This window comes from Balaenoptera borealis (genome assembly GCF_965194805.1).
Source record: "Balaenoptera borealis genome assembly, chromosome: 3".
NCBI lineage: Eukaryota > Metazoa > Chordata > Mammalia > Artiodactyla > Balaenopteridae > Balaenoptera > Balaenoptera borealis.
Window position 1 is genome coordinate 173,211,283 of NC_138866.1, and position 26,832 is coordinate 173,238,114.

At 37.7% G+C, this 26,832-nt stretch overlaps 1 protein-coding gene across 1 annotated transcript in view; it reads left to right on the forward strand.

The window, feature by feature from the left end:
- Nucleotides 1-1,501: 1,501 nt before the first annotated feature.
- The window catches only part of KIAA1217, a 498,998-nt gene continuing 473,667 nt past the window's right edge, over nucleotides 1,502-26,832 (forward strand). The window contains exon 1 of the mRNA XM_082385188.1: nucleotides 1,502-4,781. The gene's annotated coding sequence lies outside the window, so the exon portion shown is untranslated. The remainder of the gene's footprint in view (nucleotides 4,782-26,832) is intronic.

Genomic DNA, 26,832 nt, shown 5'->3' on the forward strand with positions numbered 1-26,832 from the left:
ACATCGGAAAATGTAATTTCAGTCAGATGGATTTTATTCTTGTTTACTTCTAAGCATCCAAAATATTTTAAAAAGTAAAGGTATAAAGAGGAGATGCAAATGCCTTCAAAACCAGTGTTATTTCTCAGAAGCCCAGCGTTGCTTGAGAATTGAGAAACAGCATAGCTTGGTGGTCTAATCTTTTTCAAAAGTAGAAGTAATTCCCAGGTCTCACCTACAGATGATTTGTACTGGGATTTCAGCAGTTTGTTCTTTCAGTGTTCTCTTGAAAAGAAGAAGCCACATTTCAAGACTTTCTACCAACTTAGAGAAACTTCTATCATGAAAGGAAAAAAGAACTAGGTATTATTTCGAGAGAAGAGTTATATTCTCTCAGATTACCGCGTGTCCCCAAAAAGCTATTGTTGAAGGGAAAATAGATGATCGCTTGGGAGAAAATGTAGGCGTAAAGCCATTTTCAAAAAATATGCTTTATTTTTTTTTTAATGACTTGGATCCATATTCAATAAAGAGCTTTGCTAATCATTTTTCCTAATTACTTTGGCTAATTCATATTTGATGAAAAAAATATATTGTGAAGACTGCAGTAAAGTGTAAGTTGCTCTCCCATGTAATTAGTTTGTTCTGGGAGCTCATTTTTATTATGAAAATAATTTGCGGTAAGTAGTTATAAGGGAGGGGGCTCAAGCTGGAAGGCTTCGGGATAATATTTCCTGTATGAAGCCTTCCCTACCATGACAATTCATTTTATTCCTTGGAAGTCAAACATCTACTTTACATCTAATTTCAGATCAACAGACTCAACAAGCTCAGGCCCTCGACTGTCTGACAGCATTTCTGTGGCATTCCAGTTGTGAAGGGAATTAAAGGCTTGAGGCATCAGTGGCCGTGTATTTCCTTCCAGAGTACCTATTTCTGGGGTCCTGTTTCTCTTTCTAGCTTCTCTCTCCCTCCTGGTGCCAAATTGATTGCATGGAAGATACAGGGACTGATGGAGGATGGAGGGAGTGGAAAGCCATGCCCATACCTGAGTGACTACCCTTTGGAGACATTGACCACTTTTGTTCATGGTACCCTGAAGCCAGGAGGAAAAGGGGAGGTGCTTTCATTTTCTTTTCTAAAACCAATCTCTCTGCCACTGCTCCGGATCCTATCCATACCAACCCCCAGGAACTTTCTCTCAACTATTTTCAATTTTATCCTCCACTTGGCTCTTTCTCCTTTGCCTTCAAACATGAGTAAGTTCATTTGTATTAAAAAGAAAAAAGAAAAAAAAGACTTAATCTTACCAGTCTTCAAACAAATGTTCTTTCCCTGGTGCTTCTCTTTCTTTGTGATTCACTTCCTGACTTTTATGTACTTTGCAGTTTTGGCCCGATCCTGAAATACCTTTATTTCTAACGTGTTAACTCAATAAAATCAAACCTCAGTACAGAAAAGAACTCCAAGAGACGATCTGATCTCAATCCGTAACTTCAGGCATCGGTGGCCATGCATTTTTCCCCCAGAGAACCTATCTCTAGGACCTTATTTCTTTTTCCTACGTCCTTCTACCTCCCGGTGTCGATTTGACAACGTGGGAGATGGATGGAGAACGATGTTCTGCCTGTATTTGCAGTGATTCCCCATGTTTCAGATAAGGCACTGGGACCAACAGCCAGGGGAGGCTGTGTCTTTGGATAAATCTTAAGGTGTTGTCTCATGCTTTTCAGTCTTTTAACTATGTTTGATACAGTTGAAAGACCAGTTGTGTTTCCAGGACATGGTGTTTTGAATTTAATTTTGAATAATAGGGGAGAACTGGTTAAGGACCTGGACACTTATAAAAAGTCACAATAATCCTGTGGATCGATAAAGAACTACCATAAACAGAGGGCCTTCTATGAGGAAAACCACCGGCATGATTCTAAAAGAGAAAGATGACTGACTTAAAAACGATTCAGAGCTGAGTCATTGTTTAATTAGGGTTCTTTATTTAGACTCTGGAAATATTTCCAAGAGAAAAAGGGGGCACTGACTAAGTTACAGTATAAAAGACACTATGTTTAGATATGTATTCAAATATGCACAATTGAATCTCTTTCATTGGGATAGTTTTATAGTCACCTTTCTGAGAATAGTTCTATCACTAAAATAGCCATATATAATTTTTTCCTTTTTTTTTTTTTGACTTTTCTTCTGGCCACTAATATTAAACAGTTGGTAAGAAAACTCTGCATTGCATCTTAAAATGAAAATATATATCAGTTAGATTGCCTTGTTGTGTGTGTATTTGGTAGTGTTTGTTTTGGTTAGTCTGTTGAGTGATTCAAACAGGAAAATTCAGAAGAACAAGATGAAGGCTGTGTATTTGCTCTGGGGAGAGTTCCTAATCACAGGAAATTGCAGGAAGCTGACCTGGCCTAGGAGACTGAGGGTTCGCAGACTCTGAGCTGCTAAGGCCCATCTTGGACCCTGGGCAGAGCCAGCTGGGCTCTGACAATCAAGGAGCCGGAGCAATGTGACAAGGGCAAGGCCACTGACATCCTTGCCACTACCATTACATATAACCATCCCATTGTCTTTGAGTCATTCCCTTGGGGTTTAGAGAGGAGCTCAGGTCACCTGCCTGGGCCCTGGCTGCCAGGACTGCTGAAAAGTGTTGGGGGAAAGGGAAGGAAAAGATCTGAGAAAGATTACTCTTCCAGCTTCCTTAGATTGGAGGCTGAGAAGACAGATTCTCTCAACAAGTCTGTACAGTGGAGAGAATTACTCTAGAAAAGAAAGGGGCCTTGGATTTTGGACAGCTCCCCCTGCTACCCTCCCCCACCCTCAGTATTCATTATAGAGAGAAAATGTATTCGAAGACTCTGGCTAATAAAAATTCCATCTGTCCTCTGTTGATTTATTAAATTACTATAGAACTCATAACACTGTTCTAAGCGTGGCTAATATTGAATATATTGTAATAATTTCTAGCATTGTATACTTTTGTAATCCAACTCAGTTAAAAGTACATACCTTTACACAATTAGAATCAGGCATTGAGGAATATAACATGCATGTTTTAGGGGGTGATGTCATTTCTTCAGCTTCAGCTATCACCCTTGTTTCACATTAAACCAGCAATATCTAGCAAAGAGTTTAAATGCTTTATTTAATAGGAACTAAATTAACAAGATCCTCTGACCTTTATACTCTTCAAATAATATTTCTTTAACTCTGAATACCATCATTTCACATTTAGGAGAAATTTCATCTTACATTCTTGCATTCTATCTAGTGCAACCAGTTTGGATTTCTCAAATGAGAAAATTTCATCGTTAGCCAGTGGACCAGAGGGAGAAATTCAGCTGCAAAAAAGGGCAAGTTTCACAATTGCTTTTCTCACAAAGATTATGCTGGTAGAGGATAACCCTCTGATAATTAAAGTGTCACTCTGAATCGTAGAATGTTTTCCATAATTCTGCTACTAATAGTAATTTGCAGTATCAAACAATAACATTTCATTCATTCAGACTCAGTAGTTTCATATTCCTCTTATCTCTAAGTCTCTAAATTCTGAAATAATTTGGAATACAGCTGGTTTGAAATCAATATTTACTAAGCAAACTCTCTCTTCCAAAATCTTACAAACTGGGTAGCAATACTCAAAATGTTCTAGGGGCCTCTTTATTTTATTCAAAGACAAGATTTTTGGGTAGTACCAAGTATTTTTATTTTTTTAACAACCAAATGATTGCAAATGGCTATTTTAGGGTCAACAATTAAAAATGTGTTTGTGACACATTTTAATTGTGTTCAATGAATTTTTTTCATAGTTTCATCCATGATTTCCTTTCCACTTAGCAGTGTGTTTCTCTGGTTATTAAGAAGGGTCGATGTAAACAGATTTCCATTTGGGGAAATGTTGTCCTAAAGGGTTGTACTGTTCTGTGTGCCCTCAGTTCACTGACATCAACTAAACTACCAGAACTTCTGGCAGCATAGAAATCTGCTGACTGTAGGGAAAGATGGCAAAGTCAAGTTCTACTTTGGAGGGTTCCTCAGTGATCCTGAAATCTTCCTCTGCAGACGAGGTGCCTCTTGATCTCATCCGTAATTTCAGTATCTTTATGTTGGGCAACTCATGTTCTTCGGTGGCCCAGCCTCCTGCTACGGGTCCTGAATCCCGTGGTTATTTCCCATTTGGTACGGCTGATGGAATCCAGGCATCTCTGTACAGCAGGCTCTTGAAATAATCCAGCAATCAGAGCTGCCCATCACTCCCAACAAAGGGAGCAGAGAGGCCCATCAGAGGTGGCCCAGCCATTCATTCAGTCTCTCTGATTCTCAATTGGCCTTCCTGATTTCCTTCCGCCCCCAACTACACAAGCCTGCCCTTATTTTCATGGTTGATCTAGTTTAATATGTTTCCATTCTTTGGTAGTGTCTAACTTAGGTTTTGTGAAAAACTGGAAGTTAAAACCTCTGGCTTTGGGTAACTTGTACAAAGGCGTATGTGGGATTACGAGGCATTCTGTGCTACACATCATACATGTATACATTGTACTCTTTGTTCTTCCTGTGTTTTTTTAATCAGCATGAATCTCTAATTACTCAGCAGTTGCTGGGTGGAACCATGACATTATTATTTGTATTTTTCAGATGGAGAGACTGAGGTCCTGAATTTGTCCTGGTTGTCCTGTGCACTGTGTGTCCAGAAGACGGAGTTGGAGTCCCAATCCAGAGCCCCTGGGTGTCGCCCCAAAAGACTGTGCTACTTATCGGTGGAGGACGCCTCCTTCTCATTTTCTTTCTAGGTAGGTCTATCTTTTTATTAAATCATAAAGCGAGCATTCATCATCTTGACAGTGAACGAATTATGAGCTAAAGGCCTGTCTCTAAAACTTGGCTTCTGTTAATTCCTCCCTAAGCCCCGAGGAACAAAATGTCTGAGTTGAACTGTTCACTTTTCCTCCAATGTGTATTTATTCTGATATGCAGCTGTTTTATTTTTTTTATCCATTCTTTCTTTGAGCTTGCAGGCAGTGCCGTCGATATAGGTATTGCTTTTCAGGCTATGTTTTATGTTAGCCTGTCTTTGTGTTCAGACTCTGGCTTGAAGCCATCATGATGACTAAAGAATAAGAGAATGTTCAAACATCATGAACTTTTCGCAAACAATTTGTGAACCTCTGTAGGTATCTGATGACTTCGTGTCTACGGAGTGAATAGAATGAATCAAAAATAAGAACCCTTTTAGTCCTACCCCATGATATGATTTTGATCAAATTCAGGGTCCCACAAAAGTGGCAAAATTAATTTGCCAGTTTGATTGAGGTTCTTTTACTTTGCCCAGATTAGCCTATGGAGGTGGACTTGGGTGTCTGGAATGGTGGGATGACCAAATTGACCTCCAGCTTTAGCTGTACTCATTTGGCCCAAATTCTGATCATAAATCCACCAGTTCAATACTTTATACTAATAAAAGCAATTTCCATTTTGAGTTTTCTCCCATTGCAGAGGTCCTCATAGAGCCCTTACCATTCCAACACCACACTGTAAAATTTTGATATTCGATCCAGAAGAAGCTAGGAAAGAGAATAGATACATACTGTCCCAGTACAGTCCTTATCAACTTGGATTTGCTTTAGTGAGCAGTGTGAATCAACACTCAGTCTCACTGCTTGTTACCCAAGAACATCACGACTTGAGAGTCACTGGCAAGAAGTCATTGAACTTAGTTTCAGCAACCTCAGAATCAGTAATTCATGGCTTCCACGTTTGTACCGGCTCTGATGCAGGAAATTCACTGAGTCATACAAGAGTCAGACTTACAGAACAGCTCCTGAATTCAGGGAACCAAAGAGGGCGTTTCCTCCCCTTCTGTAAAGTGACAGTGTTGGTGGAACACCATCAAATAAGAGAGAACCTGTGGATGCTGGACTTCGTACAGATAGAGAGCTGGTTAGTAGGTCCTAGTTACTCTCAGCCAGAAGCTAAAACTCAGAAAGGGAGTTCAGGAGTCCTCTTAGCTCCCGGTGATTTACTCTGATTTCCCTTCGTAGGCATATGGAGTCAATTTTCTACTGTCTCTATAAATACTGTTGTGTCTGTCTCTCTGCCAAACCAGCTACCTTTCTCACCCCAGGGAGAAGCCAGAGATCAGACATTCCTACACTACAGCCCCATTAGACATCATAAGGGGAGGGAGCAGATTTGGCAGTCAAAATGATGTGTGTATTTGAATCTTGAAAGAGCCAGGCTAAACTTAGAGTCAGTGGGCTCCCATAAATAACCTGTGTTCCTCTCTCTTTGTGTGGTTTGGACTAGAATGCCTTTCTCTTTAGAGTTGTACAAGCAGCCAGAGATCAAAGAGTCACCCGTTTATGGCTGCGTAGTTCATCACAAAGTCATCATGCTCAGCGGGGGGGACTCGGGCCCCAGCACTCATAATTTTCTCCTGTTACTATTTTGTTGCATAGATTGGGTCTGGAGGGCACTCAAAGACCTTGCAACTACTTTAAATAACTTTTTTTAAAAAGAGTACGATGAAAATTCACTTTCAAAGGAGGGTTAAAACTTAACTGGCAACTTTCTGGGCTATGGAATGTGGTAAGAGGGAAGAGGAAGTAAAGAAATTGACCCATTACCACATGGAATGTGGTTTAAAAAGAATAATAGAAGGCAGAACAGTATCCTGTGTAATTGACTTACCCTTGAGTCAACATTACGGAGAGCCTTTGATAAGCAGAGCAGAACATATACAGGGATTTTTTTTTTTTTTTTTAAAGCCCAAACTAGATAATGTATTTGAAAAACAGACTTGGAACTAGTTTGCTAGAATGTGAAGAATAAACGTGTTTCAAAGTATAGCGTTGGTGATGTTAACAGTCCCCGGATTGTGGTTAATCACAGTGATTCAAACTAGTGACTACTATTTGTTCAACGTCTACTGTGTGCGTGTGCTGGGCGGTATACGTGGTATCTTTTAATCCTCCCAGCCACACACAGGGAGGTGTATTCTCCCCACTTATACACAGGGAAACAGAACTGCACAGAGTTTAAGTGCATTGCACAAGGTCACTCAGTCGTTAAGTGGTGAGCCCAGAATCTCTGGAATGAATCAGAAGTGGCGGCCAGTTAGCCTGTAGTTAGCGTTTCTGAATCCCCACGCCTCCTCTGGCCTCTGTTGCAGGAGTTATCGGAGCTCCTTTGCTTTCTGAGTTGGGGGGCTTTGCAGTCTTGTGCTTGCAGCCGTTCAAGCCAGGGTCCATCATCTCCAAGTCCTGCTTCCCTGCCTTCCCCATTACCTCACCCACAAGTCCCGCTCTGGCTTCTAGAACTACCACCAACCACACGCAGGCCTCCTGCAGGGAGCAATCCCTTGAAGGCACGATGAAGAAAGTGCTTAAAGAAAATACTTTGTCAGGTCTATTGCCCTTCTCAAGGGCAATAAGGGATCCTTATTGGACTTCTTGTTTAATTTGTATACAGTATGTCAAATACTTTCTTTGAAAGACAACTCAAGATACTGAATGAGTCTGTGTGTTTGTCCACAGGCGGTCAGACTTGATCCCTGCCCCTCGTACGGTGTATTGCATAGCTAAGGTCCTTGATCTGGTGTTTTTGCATGAACAATCAGGGACTACGTATCTAGTAAAATAACTCCTATCACACGCTTGATCGGTTACAGTGATTGCCCGAAGAACATTTCTTCAAATGTATTCTTTTAACAGGAATCATGTTCTAGTTCCTTATACTTTCTTACTTAAATCTTAATCGAAGCTGAACTGTGTGAATCTAAAAAAAAAGAAAAGTATGTGGTGTAGTGCAAAGAACTCAATGAATAGAGTCAATACAAAGTCTCAGTGGCTATGGAATCTCTGGGAGTCTTGTCCTTGTCACAGGTACAACCTGCATCACAGAGATGCCACAAGATCACATAATTCAGATGATGGGAAAACTACAACCCTCTACAAATGTTACCTTCTTTCTGTTCCTTTCAGTGTTATTACCCTTCATCCATCCCATCTCTTTATACTGCTTTAAAAAATAGTTTAAAAGGGTCAGAAATAGAAGCAAATAATCAATCGATTCTTTTTTTACCAATTTAATTGAAAAGCAATTGAGAGCATCATCCAAAATCCTGTGGCTCTTCCCCCCTCCAAGTTTTCTTGAAAGATTTCACACGTGCAACGTAAGAAATTGTGAGTCAGCCTTCTCCGATCCTGACTTTAAGAGTTGCAGAAATCATCTGCCAGGCAGCACATATGTTCTTAGTTCCATGAGAGGAAGAAAACACATTTGCTGAAAAGAAATGGAAATTTTAAAACCAGTTGAGTTGTAATAAAGACACTTCAAATTTTGCTAGCTTCTTTTTCCCTCTGGTGCCTGACTGCTTTCCTGGCCCTGACAGTTTCTCCTGCTCATGAGGCATCTGTCACCCCAACTCTCTCTCCCTGGGGCGTGGGCTCCAGTTGGCCGTGGAGGGAAGGCACAGGAAGTGCAGAATGACAGAAAGGTGGAATTATGATGCAGAAATAATAAGTCGACAGTGACTACTTCTTGAATGCAAGGCACTCAAAGGCTGTAAATCCATTTTCTTATTGAGATCTTGTAACAATTCAATGTGATAATAACCTTTGGTAATAAACTGCAGTCTGCAGTTAAGGGAACATGGCCGTAGCAGATGAAGTCACTTGGCCAAGGTCACACAGCTAGCGAGCCAGGCAGAGGTGAATCATAACGCCCCTCAGTATAACATTACATACGGGACCTCCAGACGTGGGGGAGGTATTTTCTTATTTTCTCCTGGGCAGTTGTCTTCAAGGAAGCATACTCATGACCCCGTAACATCCTAAAGAACCGACTGCTGGCCAGTACTATTGCCTCTATGTTAACATTGCAGAAACCAGATGCCAACAAGTTGTGGGTTTCTTTTGAAGCAAAAGAAATCAATTATAGGGGAAATGAAACTCTCAACTCAGTGCTCTACTTAAAAAATTTTAAATTCATTTTGTGATGCTTTTTGCCCTTCTTCACCTCTCACTGAAGCTGTTCTCTTCCTCGGTAATTTACTTGGTGGTTCTCGTGGATTGTCGGTCAGCATGTTTTTATTCATTAAAATGTGTGAGTAAAAATCGATGCGATGGGAGAACCATGGCAGCCTCAGCCACAGAACAAAGGCTTTTCTAAACCAGCATTTCTCCCATCACATCTGGGTAGATGTTTCATGTGGGTTTTCTTTCCCCAAGTATCCAATGGCATGATTGCATGTTTAGACAGAGTCGACAGTGACATTTTCTTCGACCAAAAAAACAAAAAAGAAAGTCATGAAAAAAAAGGAAGAAATTTCTACATTTAACTAGAAAACCTAAAGGCAAGTTGAATAATGCTTTGAAAATTTATTTCCATTTTGTGATCTAAAGCAGACCTAAGGTGTTTCTGCAGACAGGTGGTACAGTCGCAGGTCTGCTGTGAGTCCTTGGGTAAAGGATTGTGTTGACTTTCTGAGAATATTTCAGGATTCACCATCACAAAGGACTTTTTTTTTTTTTTTTTAAGATTTATTGATTGATTGATTGATTGATTGCTATGTTGGGTCTTCGTTTCTGTGCTAGGGCTTTCTCTAGTTGCGACAAGCGGGGGCCACTCTTCATCGCGGTGCGCGGTCCTCTCACTGTGGCGGCCTCTCTTGTTGCGGAGCACAGGCTCCAGATGCGCAGGCTCAGTAGTTGTGGCTCACGGGCCTAGTTGCTCCGCGGCATGTGGGATCTTCCCAGACCAGGGCTCGAACCCGTGTCCCCTGCATTGGCAGGCAGATTCTCAACCACTGCGCCACCAGGGAAGCCCACACAAAGGACTTTGAAACATGGTGTTAAACTCCATTGAAATGGGTCACAGTGTAAATGTTAAAGAGAAAACCAACCCAGGTAAACCCAGGATCTTGGCTCCTTGTCAAACCTCACCATTTAAAACCCCAGCTCAGGGACTTCCCCGGCGGTCCAGTGGTTAAGACTCTGCGCTTCAAATGCAGGGGGCTCAGGTTCCATCCCTGATCCCACATGCCATGTGGTGTGGCCAAAAATAGTAGAAACCCCAGCTCAGCCTTCCAGAAGTCCTCCAAGGGAGTCTTCTCTAAGCCTGTCCTTGTCACAGACACCAGCCCTGTGGCTTCCTTGATCCCGCTGAAACTTAGCCAAGAAGCAAAAGCTCAGAGAGTGCCATTTTGCATAAAACTATCAGGCAGGAACGAGCACAGCAAGGGAGAAATTCCTTAGTCACAGAAATCCGAGGGGGGGGTTCGATGGTAAGACAGTAGTCTCTGTCTTTCAGATGAGTGGGGAAAATTCTCCCTTGTGCCTTTGAATGAGGGATTTCCCTAAAGACAATACTGAACTCTGTGTTTAGTTGCTGAAATTCTGCAGCCCTGGGATTTTTTTTTAAAAAGTCAGAGCTTTCGGAGGAATGTAATGCCCATTATAATGAACTGTAACTTAGGAGCACCCAGTAGATACAAGAGAATTGAAGGCTTTTTAAATACGGTCTTAACCAAAATATTTAAACTTTGGCTAGATCAGGTCGACACTGATTTCCACATGCCTCAGTGAGTAGAAAAATGTACCTTTCAAAACTATAACTTTTTTTGGTCACTGATAGCATCTTAGCCCATAACATTTTTTATGATTGAAATGCAGTTAATCTTCATTATTCACAGAGTCTGTATATGCAAATTCGCCTGCTCACTAAAATACATTAAATCAATACTTAGGTGCTTTCACAGTCATTCAGGGACAAGTTGCCGAAAACGCACACACGTTCCGAGCTGAGGTGCACCCTCTGCCTCCCTGTTTGGCTCATACTGTAAGAAAGTGTCCTTTTCATGGCCTCAGTGTCACATTTTTCACATTTTTGTGCTGTGCATTGATGACATCACCATTTAAAATGGCCCCCAAGCGAAGTGCGCTCGTTCTCCCTAGCGATCCCGAGTACAGGAAGGCTGTGACGTGCCTTACAGAGATAGTATGTGTTCGATGTGCTTCGATCAGGCGTGAGTTACAGCGCTGTTGGCGGTGAGTCCATGTTCATGAGTCAACCAGATATGTTAAACAAGATGTCCTTTGACCGAAACACATAAAACAAGGTTATGTATTCATTGTTTGATGAAAAAGTTGTGACCAGAGGCTCTCATGAACCGTACCCTGTATTCTCCCCTAGGATCAGTGGTTTAGTACCTGCTAACTCAGTATTCCATGGATACTATAGAACATGAGTACTGCAGATAATGAGAATTGGCCGTATGTGACTGAAAGCTCTGTACCATCTGCTCACTTGAGTGGCTCTGTGGTGTGTAGATAGTCTTCACTTACCATCTCAGGTGGGACTCAGAAATGTCCTGCTGTGTTTGGGACGGGGGTTATGGAGACTGGATGAGAATCCAGTGAATTTTATACATGAGGCAAAGAAAGGGAAGCTGGTACTGGAATGTGGAGAGAGAAGAGAAACGTGGCCATAGGTCATGGCCAGGATTGCCATAAAGGAAGGGAGGTGGAGGTGGAGGAAGAAACTGAAGAGAGAAATCTGAAAGTAGAGGAAAAAATGCATGTGTTCATAGTGAAACTCAGAACCGGTACCCAAGATAATGCCATTAACCATGGGATGTGTCATTGAAAGTGTTCAACATCCTCCTCCCACTGGATTATAGAGCAGGAACATTAATGTGCATAAGATGTCATCTGTTGTATTTTCTTGAGAAGCAGTAGGTGAGATACCGAGACATTCAGCAGAACTTAATGGCATCATTTTTACATAAACTGAGCTTTGTTTGTTTTTTGTTTTGTTTTGTTTTGGTTTTGCCTCGTGTAAGGTCATGACTCTTTGTTTCACAGCTATCCAGAAGAGACAGTTTTGATTTTGAATAGATACCATCTGTAGAAATGTTTCTCTTAAGCCAGGGGCACTTGGATGCACTTAAGGTAATGGAATTTTATAACCTATTTAATTCGCGATGGCAAGAGAGAGATTTTTACTAGCTAACTTAGAGAAACGACGTGTTCTCATATTCATGCAAAAGGTAATTTGTGTTATAGGCAGGAAATAGAGTTTACAGTTTGAAATAAACAAATCATTGCTTTAAACAGTGTAGGAGAAAGCATACTACTTCAGAAATTATTGCTTGTTTACGGGCATTTGCTTGTTGGAAACAAAAGACTGAAATGAGAGCCCCTGTATCATTAGTCTGCTATGTGAGAAATGAGAAAGTATATACAGGAACCCAGAACAGGAGGGAGAATTTCCCATAATCCCATGTGGACATGATAAATTGTACCATTTGGCCACTTACTGGTATATTAGATCAATACAGCATCTAACTCATGAGCTTCAGTTAGAAATCTCAAGTCTGATGGAAAAGTATTTTTTTGTATTTCAAGAAAGATTCTCAAAACTTTAGGAAAAATCAGTGCTGACGAAATATGGCCAAATTATATCTTCACATATGAAAAAGGTACTATTTTTTTCTAGGAGTTTGAAAGTCATTTTGAGCACTAAGATTTTTTTTAAGCAGTGTTAAAATCACATTGAACTGCTGCTAATGAGTTATATCATACTCATATTTTTTGAAAATTAAACAAAATAAGGCACAAAATATACAAGACAAAAATTAATACAAATTTTTCAGTAAGTATTAGCTATTATAATAATATTGTTGTTATAGTGAATGTTGACCCTACAATAGTATATAATTATCTAAGTGTCCTAAACCAAGTATCATTTTCTTTTGATTATCATGCAAATGACCTTGTCATTCTTGAAAACCCCTAGAACCAACAAAGTAAAAGATAGGAAATAATGAAGCAAAAGGAAATTTTGAGGGCTACTAAGATACTTTCCTGAATCCTCCAAGACATTTCCTATAAAAGACTATGCATTGATTTTGCTGGTCTGCATTCATATCTGCTTTGTTAGTCAGGGTAATTAAAACTCACTGCTATAACAAGCAACTTCAAAATCTCAGTAGCTTAAAACACTAAAGATTTATTTGTTGCTAACGTCACAGTTATGTAGAGTCCGGTGACTCCTCTGGGGGTTCTCCTTTAAATGGTTTCTTCCACCTTATAGCTTCCCCAGTCTCAGAGGAAGGGAAAGAGTTTGTACTGTCATTAGGGAAGTTTAGGGCCAGGCCTAGACATAACAACATACTTTCCACTCACATTCTTTAGACCAGAATCTCATTCTAAGGCCACAACATAACTTCAGATTATTCTGGGAAGTGCTGTCTTCCTGTTTGCATGGAGAAAAGAAACAGGATATGCTTTACTGATTCTAAAGAGATACTAAAGGTTTAAACTTTCCAGTGTGCTCTGTTTATTTCTTAGCATGCCATTAAATAGGGTTAACAATTTATTATAAGGGCACCATTTGACATCATAATTTTTGTATCTCAGCATGCACAGTTGATGTTGGTCCAAGTCTTCCCTGAAGCTTCCCTGATCATCTCACCATGCCCTATAGTGATCCTCTGATCTATGCTGTTATAGTGACGTTTAGCAAATCATCTTTGTAGTCTTAATTCTTTCTACTTATTATACGTATTATCTTCCTATTAGACTCTAAGCTTCTTACATAGTCTAGTCTAGTCTAGTCTAGTATGATATAGTACCATATCATATAGTATTGTATGGTAGTTAATGACATGGTCTCTGCAGTCAGACTGCAAAGGTTTGAATCCTGGTTTCATTACTTACTAGCTATTTACCTTACCTAATTATCTAACCTCTTTGTACCCTAGTTTCCTCATTTAAAAATAAGCATAGTCACTAAAGTGCATACCTCATATATTTGTTATGAAATTGCACATGATAAAGTATGTAAAGCACTGAGAATAGTAAGCATTTAAAAACTCCTAGTGAGTCCTTGCGAAATGTCAAATGTAATTACTTATACAACAGAACTATCACTTTTTATTCTTGAATCCTCTACTGCAGCTAGCATATAGGCCTGCCCACAGGAGGTCACAAGAAGTGTTTACTAAGAGAAACAATGAAGATTTTTGATTGATGAAGTAGAGAGTCTTCTACTTCCACATAAGAATCCTTCCTCAATATATTGCCTCCAGTTCCACACAGATACCAACATTAAGGTATAATGTTTTTTCTTTATAATTAGGAATTAACCTTAAAATGGCTTTTTTTTCACGTAAACAATGCAACGCACTAAACTTTAAGTGAAACACTTCCTGATATAGCATGTCTAAAATTCGGGATCAAATAAAACATCTAATTAATTTTCATGTATACCTGAGCTGTTATGAACATAAAGGAATACCTGCAAAGGCCACAGATTATACGAAAGTGCAATTCTACAGAAGTACAGAAATTCATTCTGAGGTGTTTGCCTATTCCTTGTGACCTGGAACCTGGGTTCCAATGGTTACACACAGCAGATCAGAAACAAAGCCTAGGACAACAGAAGAGTAAGAAGATAGATCGGAGACATAGATAAAAAACAAGAAGGGGGATTAGTATAAAAAAATCCCACATCTCTTAGAGAATTAATAGAGATAATTGCTTGCCTCAGCCTTCATTCACTCTGAGAGGAGCAGGAGAAAGAAAATAGCCATCTTCAAAATGCCTAATCTCAATCCTACCAGGTAACCATTGTAGCCACCAAAAAAGGGCAGAATTTGAGTTCAAAGTGGCATCAAGTTGATAGTCTCCCAGGTACTTGACAGGAGAAATGCAAATCTTCTCTGAAAGAATGCATCTTAAACCTAAGCCTCACATTTAGGAAAAAAGTTTCCAGGGAACATGAACTCACACACAAAAAAATTACCAAACAAAAGGGAATAGAACACTATTAGCAAAGGCCAAGAGAAACAGCAAAGTGAAGAATTTCAAAATTGGAGTTTTTATACCAGGAATATGTAAGTTTTATATCTTTAATACTCTCAAGAAACTAAAAGCATATAGCAAGTGTCAAAGTTACATGACATTAAACTGTGGAATTTGGAAAATATTAACTTTCTGGAAATGAGAGATATAATAATTGAAATCAGAAACTGCTTTAAACATCAGGTTAGACTAATTGAAGAAAGAATGTGTAAACTAGAAGATAGATTAACAGTAATAATTAAGAATGCCATGTAGACAAAGAGGAGGTAAGCATGAAAGAGGAGTTTAAAGGTGAAGAAAATATAGAAGGGAAGGTAGAACACATGTCAAATTGGAGGTATAGGACAGGAGTGGGCAAATTGTTCCTGTAAAAGATCAGAGAATAAATGATTTAGGGTCAGTGGGCCACAAGGGCTCTATCAACCCTGCCATTGTAGTGCAAAATGACACTCTGAGAAATACTCAACTCTGTCATTGTAGTACAAAGCACCCATAGATAATAACATAAACAAATGAGCCTGGTTGTTTACTTACAAGAAAACAGCATACTTGATTTGGTGCATGGATCATAGTTTGTCAACTCCTAGCCTAAGAAATAATAGAAAATCAGGGCAGAACAAAATTTGAGAAGATAGTGGATTACATCTCAACCAACATGCCCTCCCCCCAAAAGTAAAACAATTAAATCTCAAAAGAAAAAGAAGAGGTACAATAATGGCTGGGAATTTTTGTTAAATAATAGAACACAACAATTCTCAGATTCATAAGACCAAAAAATCCAAAGCAGGGTAAAGTTAAAATAAATTCACAACTAGATAAATTATTGTGAAACTGCAGGACAAGAATGACAAAGAAAGATTTTAAAAGTCGCCATTAAAAATTATTAAATTCATTCCCCTAAAAAGATGTAGAAACTGGACAAAATTTTCAAAAATATATCAGGGCCCTGGAACTTGACCTAAGATAAACAATAATTGTGAAGCATTTATTCATGAAAAACTGCTAGAACTTTGAGCGAGAATGGTAGAAATCTGTGATCTTCATACCTGGAGTTAGTCCAGACACCCCACTACCAGCAGCAGCTTGGCTGATGCTATCTATAGTTTTACATGAGTGGGGTTGGATGTGAAAACCAGAAGTTTAACTGTCAGAGAGGAATGACTTGGAATGAAAGGTGAAAACCCACACTCAAGAGTTTTGTCAGTAAAAGTAGCAAAGTTGATAGGAAATGAATTGGAAAAATCTGGTGCTCTTCACCTTAAACTTGAGGTCCCATTTGAGTGAGCAATGGACAAGCAAGAAATTTAATAATGAGATCTTGAAAGTGAGAAAATCCCGAAGAAATGACAAAAAAAATTCTTGGAACTAATAAGCAATTATAGCAAGGTAGGAGGATGCAATATATAAATAGTAAATCATATTAATATTAATATAATTATATATAAACTAATATCAATAATATATAATATATTAACATATTGTATAATAATTATATGATATACAATTATTAATTGATGTGTTATTAATAATTAATATTAAATTAAGTTGATGTTAATCTTGATAATTAGTTATGTGTTATGCATTAATTACATAAATTAGTATTATTATAAATTAATTAATATTAAAAAGTCAATTGCTTTCCTATATACCAGCAATGAACAATTGGAATTTGTAATTAAGAACACAGTACCAGTTACATTAGCACCAAAAAAGTGAAATACTTTAGGTATAAATCTAACAAACTATGTACAGGATCTATATGAGGAAAAAACTGTAAACTATGATGGAAGAAGTCAAATATCTAAATAGATGAAGAGAGATTTCATATTCATGGGTAGGAGGATTCAATTTCCTAACCTGATCTATAGATCTGAAGATTTGCATCCAAAATATACAAAGAACTCCTGAAACTCAACAGTGAGAAAATGAACAACCTGATTTTAAAATGCGTGAAGTCTCTGAACAGACATCTCACCAAACATGATACACAGATGACAGATAAGCATATGAAATGATTCTCAACATTATTTGTCACTAGAGAATTGCAAATTAGAGCAATAATAAGATACTATTAAACACCTATTAGAAGAGCTAAAATACAAAACACTGACAACAGCAAATGCTGACAAGGATATGGACCAACAGGAACTCTCATTCATTGCCAGGAGAAATACAAAATGGTACACTCACTTTTCAAGATAATTGGCAATTCCTTACAAAGCTATACGTGGGCTTACTATAAGATCAGCAAATGCATGCCTAGGTATTTGCCTAATGAGTAGAAAAAATTATGTTTACACAAAAACCTTCACATGAATGTTTATAGCAGCTTTTTTCATAATTGTCAAAAACTGGAAGGAACCAAGTTGTCCTTCAGTAAGTGAATGGAGCAACAAATTGTGGTACATCCATACAATAGAATATTACTTAGCAATAAAAAGAAATCACCTATCAAGCCATGGAAAGACATGGAGGACACAAATGCATATTACTAGATGAATTAAGAGTTTGTAAAGGCTACATACTGTATGATTCCAGCTGTACAATATTCTGTAAAATGCAAAACTATAGACACTAAAAAAATCAGTAGTTGCCAGATAGGAGAAGGAAAAGGGAAGAGAATAGGGATGAATAGGTGGAACATTAGGAAAATTTTTAAGGCTGGGAAATTATTCTGTATGATACTCTAAAAATGGACACATGACATTATGCTTTTGGCAAAATCCATAGCATTGCATAACACAAATTGTGAACCATGATCTAAACCATGGACTTTAGTTAATCATTATATGCCAGAATTGGTTTATCAATTTTAAATGTACCACATTAATGCAAGATGTTAATAATAGAGAAAATTTTGTGCAGGGGGATAGAGGGTATATGAGAAGTGTCTGTACTTTCTGTGTACTTTCTCTATAGACCTAAAATTGATTTTTAAAAAGAAAGTCTCTTAGAATGTTTTTAAAGGGATCAAATGAAAATTCTAGATTTGAAAAGTAAAATAATCAAAATGTAAAATATTTTGGATGGTCTCAACAGCAGTTTGAGATGCTAGAAAAAATAATCAGTGAACTTGAAAATAGATCAATAGAAATTATCCAGTCTGAATATTATAGAGAAAAAATATTTTAGAAAAATGAACAAAAGCTCAGAGCCCTGTTGGACAACATCAAATATACCAATATGCATATAGTAGAAGTCCCAGGAGGAGAGGAGAGAGTAAAACAGGCAGAAAATTAATGGCCCAATACTTTCCAAATTTGATGAAAATTATTACTATACAGACCCAAGAAGTTCAGTGAACCCCAAGTAGGATAAAGAGAGAATCTCTACAACTAGACACATCACAGTTATTACTCTGCTGAAAAAGCCAAAGATCAAGAGAAAACCTTGAAAGCAACAAGAGAAAATTAACTTATTATGCACAGAGAATGACAAAATAATTAAAATATGACATCTCATGAGAAACAATTGAGACCAGAAGGTAGTGGAATGACATTCATTCAACGTACTGGAATAAAAAATTCTCAACCAGGAATTCTCTATCCAACAACACTGTCTTTCAAAACTTTGGGGAAATAAAGACATTCCCAGATGATCAAAGACAGAAAAGTCATTACTCACAAATCTGCCTTACAAGAAACATTAAAAAAAAAAAAAAAAAAAGAAGTTAGTATGAAAGAAATGACACCAGACAGTAATTTAAATTCAAAGGAAGAAATGAAGAGATCAAACATAATAAACATGTAGGTAAATATAAAGCCGGCTATATTTTTTTTCTGTTAATTTTTGTAAAAATCATAAAATTATATGAAGCCATAAATTAACACTGTATTATTGGGCTTATAACAGATACACATGCAAAATATATATGACAATATTAGTGCAAGGGTGGGGGATAAAGCTATATTGGAGAAAAATTGCTTTATTTTACTAGAATTTAGTCAATATTAACTTGAAGTAGATCATGATAAATGTATGAATCTAGGTATGAATCCCTAGAGCAGCCCCTAAGAAAAAAAACTAAAAAATAAAGCTTAAAAATAGTAAAGGGGGCCTCTCTGGTGGTCCAGCAGTTAAGACTCCATGCTTCCAATGCTGCGGACCTGGGTTCGATCCCTGGTTGGGGAACTAAGATCCCACAGGCTGCATGGTGTGGCCAAAAAAATAAAAAATAAAAAAAAACTTTTAAATAATAAAAAAAAAATAAAGAAATTAATAGTAGTACACTGATGTTTCTTAAACACAAAAGGCAGTAAAGGAGGAAAATAGGAAGAAAAAAGACATGAAACATTTAGAAAACAAATGACAAATAATGTATAGGCATCTAACACCAAAACCCCAAAATACATGAAGCAAAAATTGGAAGAGTAATAGGAAAAATAGATAATTCAACAATTATAATGACAAATTTCAGAAAGAAATATAGTGGCAGATTTCACAGAGAAAAGATAAATCATCCAAAGGAACAACAATTTGACTATATCTGATATCTCAATAACAATGGGGGCCATACGCAGTAGAAGTATCTATAAGGATATGAGGAAAAATAACTGTCATGCAAGAATTTTATACCTAGCAAATTATCTTTCAAGGATGAGAGTAGAAGGAAGACATTTTTTTCAAAATAATAAAAAAACCCTGGAGCATATTTTACCAATAGGACCTCACTAAAGAGATGTACTGTACACATCAGAATGATAATTTGAGATACGAGTATTAAGATCTGCCTCTTTTAGTATGTGTGGCATACTTCAGTAATTTTTAAAGTCACTTATGTTTCCATATAACAGGAACAAATAAAAAAACTTGAAAATGATATCATTCTCAATAGTGCAATCAATATAGGCTATGTAGGAATACATCTAACAAAAGGTGCATAATTCATAGGCTATTATAAAACATGATTAAAAGACTTTAACTCTTAAATAAATATGGGAATCAATCTAAACAAGCAACTATAAAACTGTTAACAAACTGACAATTAGACTGATGATGATGTTTAATTTATACTTAAAAAAAATCAAGGGACAATTAATCTTAGACCCCACTAGCATATAAATAAGGAGGGGATGATTGAAATAATATTTCCTGGGGCATTGCGATTGTTCTGAAGAATGGGGAAGGGAAAATATTCATTATTTTTAGAGTTATTAAAGATAAATATTTAAACACATAAGGTAAACACTAAAAATAGCATGTATCTTTCCAAACTTATAGAAGAAAAGGTTACAAGAAAGGAGAAGAAAAAGTTTAAGCAAAGAAAAAGGATCAAAGAAAAATCAAACTAAATAAAAAGGGCAAAGTATGAGAATACAAATAAATCTAAATGTATCAGAAATCACAACCAATATAAATGAACTATTAATGTAAATCATTTCATTAACAGTTTAAAGGAGCAAAACTATGATTATTCCAAAAGATTCAAAAAGAAAAATAAACGAAAGTGCATGATAAAATTCAGCAGCCATTCATGTTCAAAATTTATAGCAACTAAAAACTAAAGGAAATATATTTATACTGAAAAAAGAATCTACAAAAATCCTACAGCAAATCCGACCATACTGAAGTATTAAAATAATTATCTTTATATTCAACAATAAGACCCAAATGCTTACTATGACCATTTTATTTCAAAATTGTACTAGTGAGCTTAGCCATCACAATAAGAATAGAAAAAGGAATAAAAGGTGTAAGGATTAGAGATGAAGAAACAAAAATGTCATTTTTTGCTGATTACCTACCTAGGAAATCCAAATGAATTCATATATTATTAGAGTTAATGAAGCAGTTGGTAAAATTGCTATATGTAAGATCAAGCTAAGTTAACGTTGTAGTTGAGCATATAAAGAAACTGGAATTCTCCTTCTTTGCTGAGTAAAGAGTAAAATTTTACAACCATTCTGACAAACTATTTGTCTTCATCTATCAAGCTAAATACATATAAACTCTGCAACCCAGAAGTTTCCCTTCAACACATACAGGTATAATTAAGGGAAATAAGTGCTTATGTTCTTCAAAAGATGTACAAGAATGTTTTTAGCTGCTTTACTCATAATATAAAAAAATGAAGGAGAGGAACCAAGATGGTGGAGTAGAAGGACGTGCTCTCACTCCCTCTTGTGAGAACACCAGAATCACAACTAGCTGCTCTACAATCATCGACAGGAAGACACTGGAACTCACCAACAAAGATACCCCACATCCAAAGACAAAGGAGAAGCCACAATGAGATGGTAGGAGAGGCACAATCACAGTAAAATCAAATCCCATAACTGCTGGGTGGGTGACTCACAGACTGGAGAACACTTATACCACAGAAGTCCACCCACTGGACTGAAGGTTCTGAGCCCCACATCAGGCTTCCCAACCTGGGGGTCTGGAAACGGGTGGAGGAATTCCTGGAGAATCAGACTTTGAAGCCTAGTGGGATTTGATTGTAAGACTTCAACAGGACTGGGGGAAACAGAGACTCTACTCTTGGAGGGCACACACAAAGTAGTGTGCACATGGGGACCCAGGAGAAAGAGCAATGACCCCAAGGGAGACTGAACCAGACCTACCTGCTAGTGTTGGAGGGTCGCCTGCAGAGATGGGTGGTGGCTGTGGCTCACCGTGGGGACAAGGACACTGGCAGCAGAAGTTCTAGGAAGTAGTCCTTGGCGTGAGCCCTCCCAGAGTCTGTCATTAGCCCCACCAAAGAGCCCAGGTAGGCTCCAGTGTTGGGTTGCCTCAGGGAAACAATCAACAGAGAGGGAACCCAGCCCCACCCATCAACAGTCAAGTGGATTAAAGTTTTTCTGAGCTCTGCCCACCAGAGCAACAGTCAGCTCTACCCACCACCAGTCCCTCCCATCAGGAAACTTACACAAGCTTCTTAGATAGCCTCATCCACCAGAGGGCAGACAGCAGAAGCAAGAAGAACTACAATCCTGCAGCCTGTGGAACAAAAACCACATTCACAGAAAGATAGACAAGGTGAAAAGGCAGAGGGCTATATACCAGATGAAGGGACAAGATAAAACCCCAGAAAAACAACTAAATGAAGTGGAGATAGGCAACCTTCCAGAAAAGGAATTCAGAATAATGATAGTGAAGATGATCCAGGACCTCGGAAAAAGAATGGAGGCAAAGATCGAGAAGATGCAAGAAATGTTTAACAAAGACCTAGAAGAATTAAAGAACAAACAAACAGAGATGAACAATACAATAACTGAAATGAAAGACACACTAGAAGGAATCAATAGCAGATTAACTGAGGCAGAAGAACGAATAAGTGACCTGGAAGACAGAATGGTGGAATTCACTGCTGCGAACAGAATAAAGAAAAAAGAATGAAAAGAAATGAAGACAGCCTAAGAGACCTCTGGGACAACATTAAATGCAACAACATTCACATTATAGGGGTCCCAGAAGGAGAAGAGAGAGAGAAAGGACCAGAGAAAATATTTGAAGAGATTATAGTTGAAAACTTCCCTAACATGGGAAAGGAAATAGCCACCCAAGTCCAGGAAGCACAGCGAGTCCCATACAGGATAAACCCAACAAGAAACACGCCGAGACACATAGTAATCAAATCGGCAAAAATTAAAGACAAAGGAAAATTATTGAAAACAGCAAGGGAAAAACGAAAAATAACATACAAGGGAACTCCCATAAGGTTAACAACTGATTTCTCAGCAGAAACTCTACAAGCCAGAAGGGAGTGGCATGATATACTTAAAGTGATGAAAGGGAAGAACCTACAACCAAGATTACAACCAAGATTACTCTACCCGGCAAGGATCTCATTTAGATTTGATGGAGAAATCAAAAGCTTTACAGACAAGCAAAAGCTAAGAGAATTCAGCACCACCAAACCACCTCTACAACAAATGCTAAAGGAATTTCTCTAAGTGGGAAACACAAGAGAAGAAAAAGACCTACAAAACAAACCCAAAACAATTAAGAAAATGGTCATAGGAACATACATATCAATAGTTACCTTAAACATGAATGGATTAAATGCTCCGACCAAAAGACACAGGCTTGCTGAATGGATACAAAAACAAGACCCATATATATGCTGTCTACAAGAGACCCACTTCAGACCTAGGGACACATACAGACTGAAAGTGAGGGGATGGAAAAAGGTATTCCATGCAAACGGAAATCAAAAGAAAGCTGGAGTAGCAATACTCATATCAGATAAAATAGACTTTAAAATAAAGAATGTTACAAGAGACAAGGAAGGACACTACATAATGATCAAGGGATCAATCCAAGAAGAAGACATAACAATTATAAATATATATGCATCCAACATAAGAGCACCTCAATACATAAGGCAACTGCTAACAGCTATAAAAGAGGAAATCGAGAGTAACAATAATAGTGGGGGACTTTAACACCTCACTTACACCAATGGACAGATCATCCAAAATGAAAATAAATAAGGAAACAGAAGCTTTAAATGACACAATAGACCAGATAGATTTAATTGATATTTATAGGACATTCCATCCAAAAACAGCAGATTACACTTTCTTCTCAAGTGTGCACGGAACATTCTCCAGGATAGATCACATCTTGGGTCACAAATCAAGCCTCAGTAAATTTAAGAAAATTGAAATCATATCAGGCATCTTTTCTGACCACAATGCTATGAGATTAGAAATGAATTACAGGGAAAAAACGTAAAAGAAACACAAACACATGGAGGCTAAACAATACGTTACTAAATAAGCAAGAGATCACTGAAGAAATCAAAGTGGAAATCAAAAAATACCTGGGGACAAATGACAATGAAAACACGACGATCCAAAACCTATGGGATGCAGCAAAAGCAGTTCTAAGAAGGAAGTTTATAGCTATACAAGCCTACCTCAAGAAACAAGAAAAATCTCAAATAAACAATCTAAACTTACACCTAAAGGAACTAGAGAAAGAAGAAAAAACAAAACCCAAAGTTAGCAGAAGGAAGGAAATCATAATGATCAGAGCAAAAATAAATGAAATAGAAACAAGGAAAACAATAACAAAGATCAATAAAACTAAAAGCTGGTTCTTTGGGAAGATAAACAAAATTGATAAACCATTAGCCAGACTCATCAAGAAAAAGAGGGAGAGGACTCAAATCAATAAAATTAGAAATGAAAAAGGAGAAGTTACAACAGACACCGCAGAAATACAAAGCATCCTAAGAGACTACTACAAGCAACTCTATGCCAATAAAATGGACAACCTGGAAGAAATGGACAAATTCTTAGAACGGTATAACCTTCCAAGACTGAACCAGGAAGAAATAGAAAATATGAACAGACCAATCACAAGTAATGAAATTGAAACTGTGATTAAAAATCTTCCAACAAACAAAAGTCCAGGACCAGATGGCTTCACAGGTGAATTCTATCAAACATTTAGAGAAGAGCTAACACCCATACTTCTCAAACTCTTCCAAAAAATTGCAGAGGAATGAACACTCCCAAACTCATTCTACGAGGCCAACATCACCCTGATACCAAAACCAGGCAAAAAAAGAAAATTACAGGCCATTATCACTGATGAATATAGATGCAAAAATCCTCAACAGAATACTAGGAAACAGAATCCAACAACGTATTAAAAGGATCATACACCATGATCAAGTGGGATTTATCCCAGGGATGCAGGGATTCTTCAATATACACAAAGCAATCAATGTGATACACCATATTAACAAATTGAAGAATAAAAACCATATGATCATCTCAATAGATGCAGAAGAAGCTTTTGACAAAATTCAACACCCATTTATGATAAAAACTCTCCAGAAAGTGGGCATAGAGGGAACCTACCTCAACATAATAAAGGCCATATAGGACAAACCCACAGCAAACGTCATTCTCAATAGTGAAAAACTGAAAGCATTTCCTCTAAGATCAGGAACAAGACAAGGATGTCCACTCTCACCACTGTTATTCAACATAGTTTTGGAAGTCCTAGCCATGGCAATCAGAGAAGAAAAAGAAATAAAAGGAATACCAATTTGAAAAGAAGAAGTGAAACTGTCACTGTTTGCAAATGACATGATACTATACATAGAGAATCATAAAGATGCTACCAGAAAACTACTAGAGCTAATCAATGAATTTGGTAAAGTTGAAGGATACAAAATTAATGCACAGAACTCTTTTGCATTCCTATACACTAATGATGAAAAATCTGAAAGAGAAATTAAGGAAATACTCCCATTTACCATTGCAACAAAAAGAATAAAATACCTAGGAATAAACCTACCTACCGAGACAAAAGACTTGTATGCAGAAGACTATAAGACACTGATGAAAGAAATTAAAGGTGATATCAACAGCTGGAGAGATATACCATGTTCTTGGATTGGAAGAATTAATATTGTGAAAATGACTATCCTACCCAAAGCAATCTACAGATTCAGTGCAATCCCTATCAAATTACCAATGGCATTTTTTACAGAACTAGAACAAAAAATCTTAAAATTTGTATGGAGACACAAAAGACCCTGAATAGCCAAAGCAGTCTTGAGGGAAAAAAACGGAGCTGGAGGAATCAGACTCCCTGACTTCAGACTATACTACAAAGCTAGAGTAATCAAGACAATATGGTACTGGCACAAAAACAGAAGCATAGATCAATGGAACAAGATAGAAAGCCCATAGATAAACCCACACTCCTATGGTCAACTAATCTATGACAAAGGAGGCAAGGATATACAATGGAGAAAAGACAGTCTCTTCAGTAAGTGGTGGGAAAACTGGACAGCTACATGTAAAAGAATGAAATTAGAATACTCCCTAACACCATACACATTAATAAACTCAAAATGGATTCGAGACCTAAATGTAAGACCAGGCACTCTAAAACTCTTAGAGGAAAACATAGGAAGAACACTCTTTGACATAAATCACAGCAATATCTTTTTTGATCTACCTCCTAGAGTAATGGAAATAAAAACAAAAATAAACAAATGGGACCTAATGAAACTTCAAAGCTTTTGCACAGCAAAGGAAACCATAAACAAGACGAAAAGACAACCCTCAGAATGGGAGAAAATATTTGCAAATGTATTAATGGACAAAGGATTAATCTCCAAAATATATAAACAGCTTATGCAGCTCAATATTAAAGAAGCAAACAACCCAATCCAAAAATGGGCAGAAGGCCTAAATAGACATTTCCCCAAAGAAGACATACAGATGACCAAGAAGCACACGAAAAGCTGCTCAACATCACTAATTATTAGAGAAATGCAAATCAAAACTACAGTTAGGTATCACCTCACACCAGTTAGAATGGGCATCATCAGAAAATCTACAAACAACAAATGCTGGAGAGGTTGTCGAGAAAAGGGTACCCTCTTGCACTGTTGGTGGGAATGTAAATTGATACAGCCACTGTGGAGAACAGTATCGAGGTTCCTTAAAGAACTAAAAATAGAACTACCATACAACCCAGCAATCCCATTACTGGGCATATACCCAGAGAAAACCATAATTCAAAAAGACACATGCACCCCAGTGTTCATTGCAGCACTATTTACAATAGCCAGGTCATGGAAGCAACCTAAATGCCCATCGACAGACGAATGGATGAAGAAGTTGTGGTACATATATACAATGGAATATTACTCAGCCATAAAAAGGAACAAAATTTAGTCATTTGTTGAGACGTGGATGGATCTAGAGACTGTCATACAGAGTGAAGTAAGTCAGAAAGAGAAAAACAAATATCGTATGTTAACACATGTATGTGGAACCTAGAAAAATGGTACAGATGAACCGATTTGCAGGGCAGAAGTTGAGACACAGATGTAGAGAACAAATGTATGGACACCAAGGAGGGAAAGCCTCGGGGGGGTGGGGATGGTGGTGTGCTGAATTGGGGATTGGGATTGACATGTATACACTGATGTGTATAAAATTGATGACTAATAAGAACCTGCTGTATAAAAAAATAAAATAAATTTCAAAAATTAAACAAC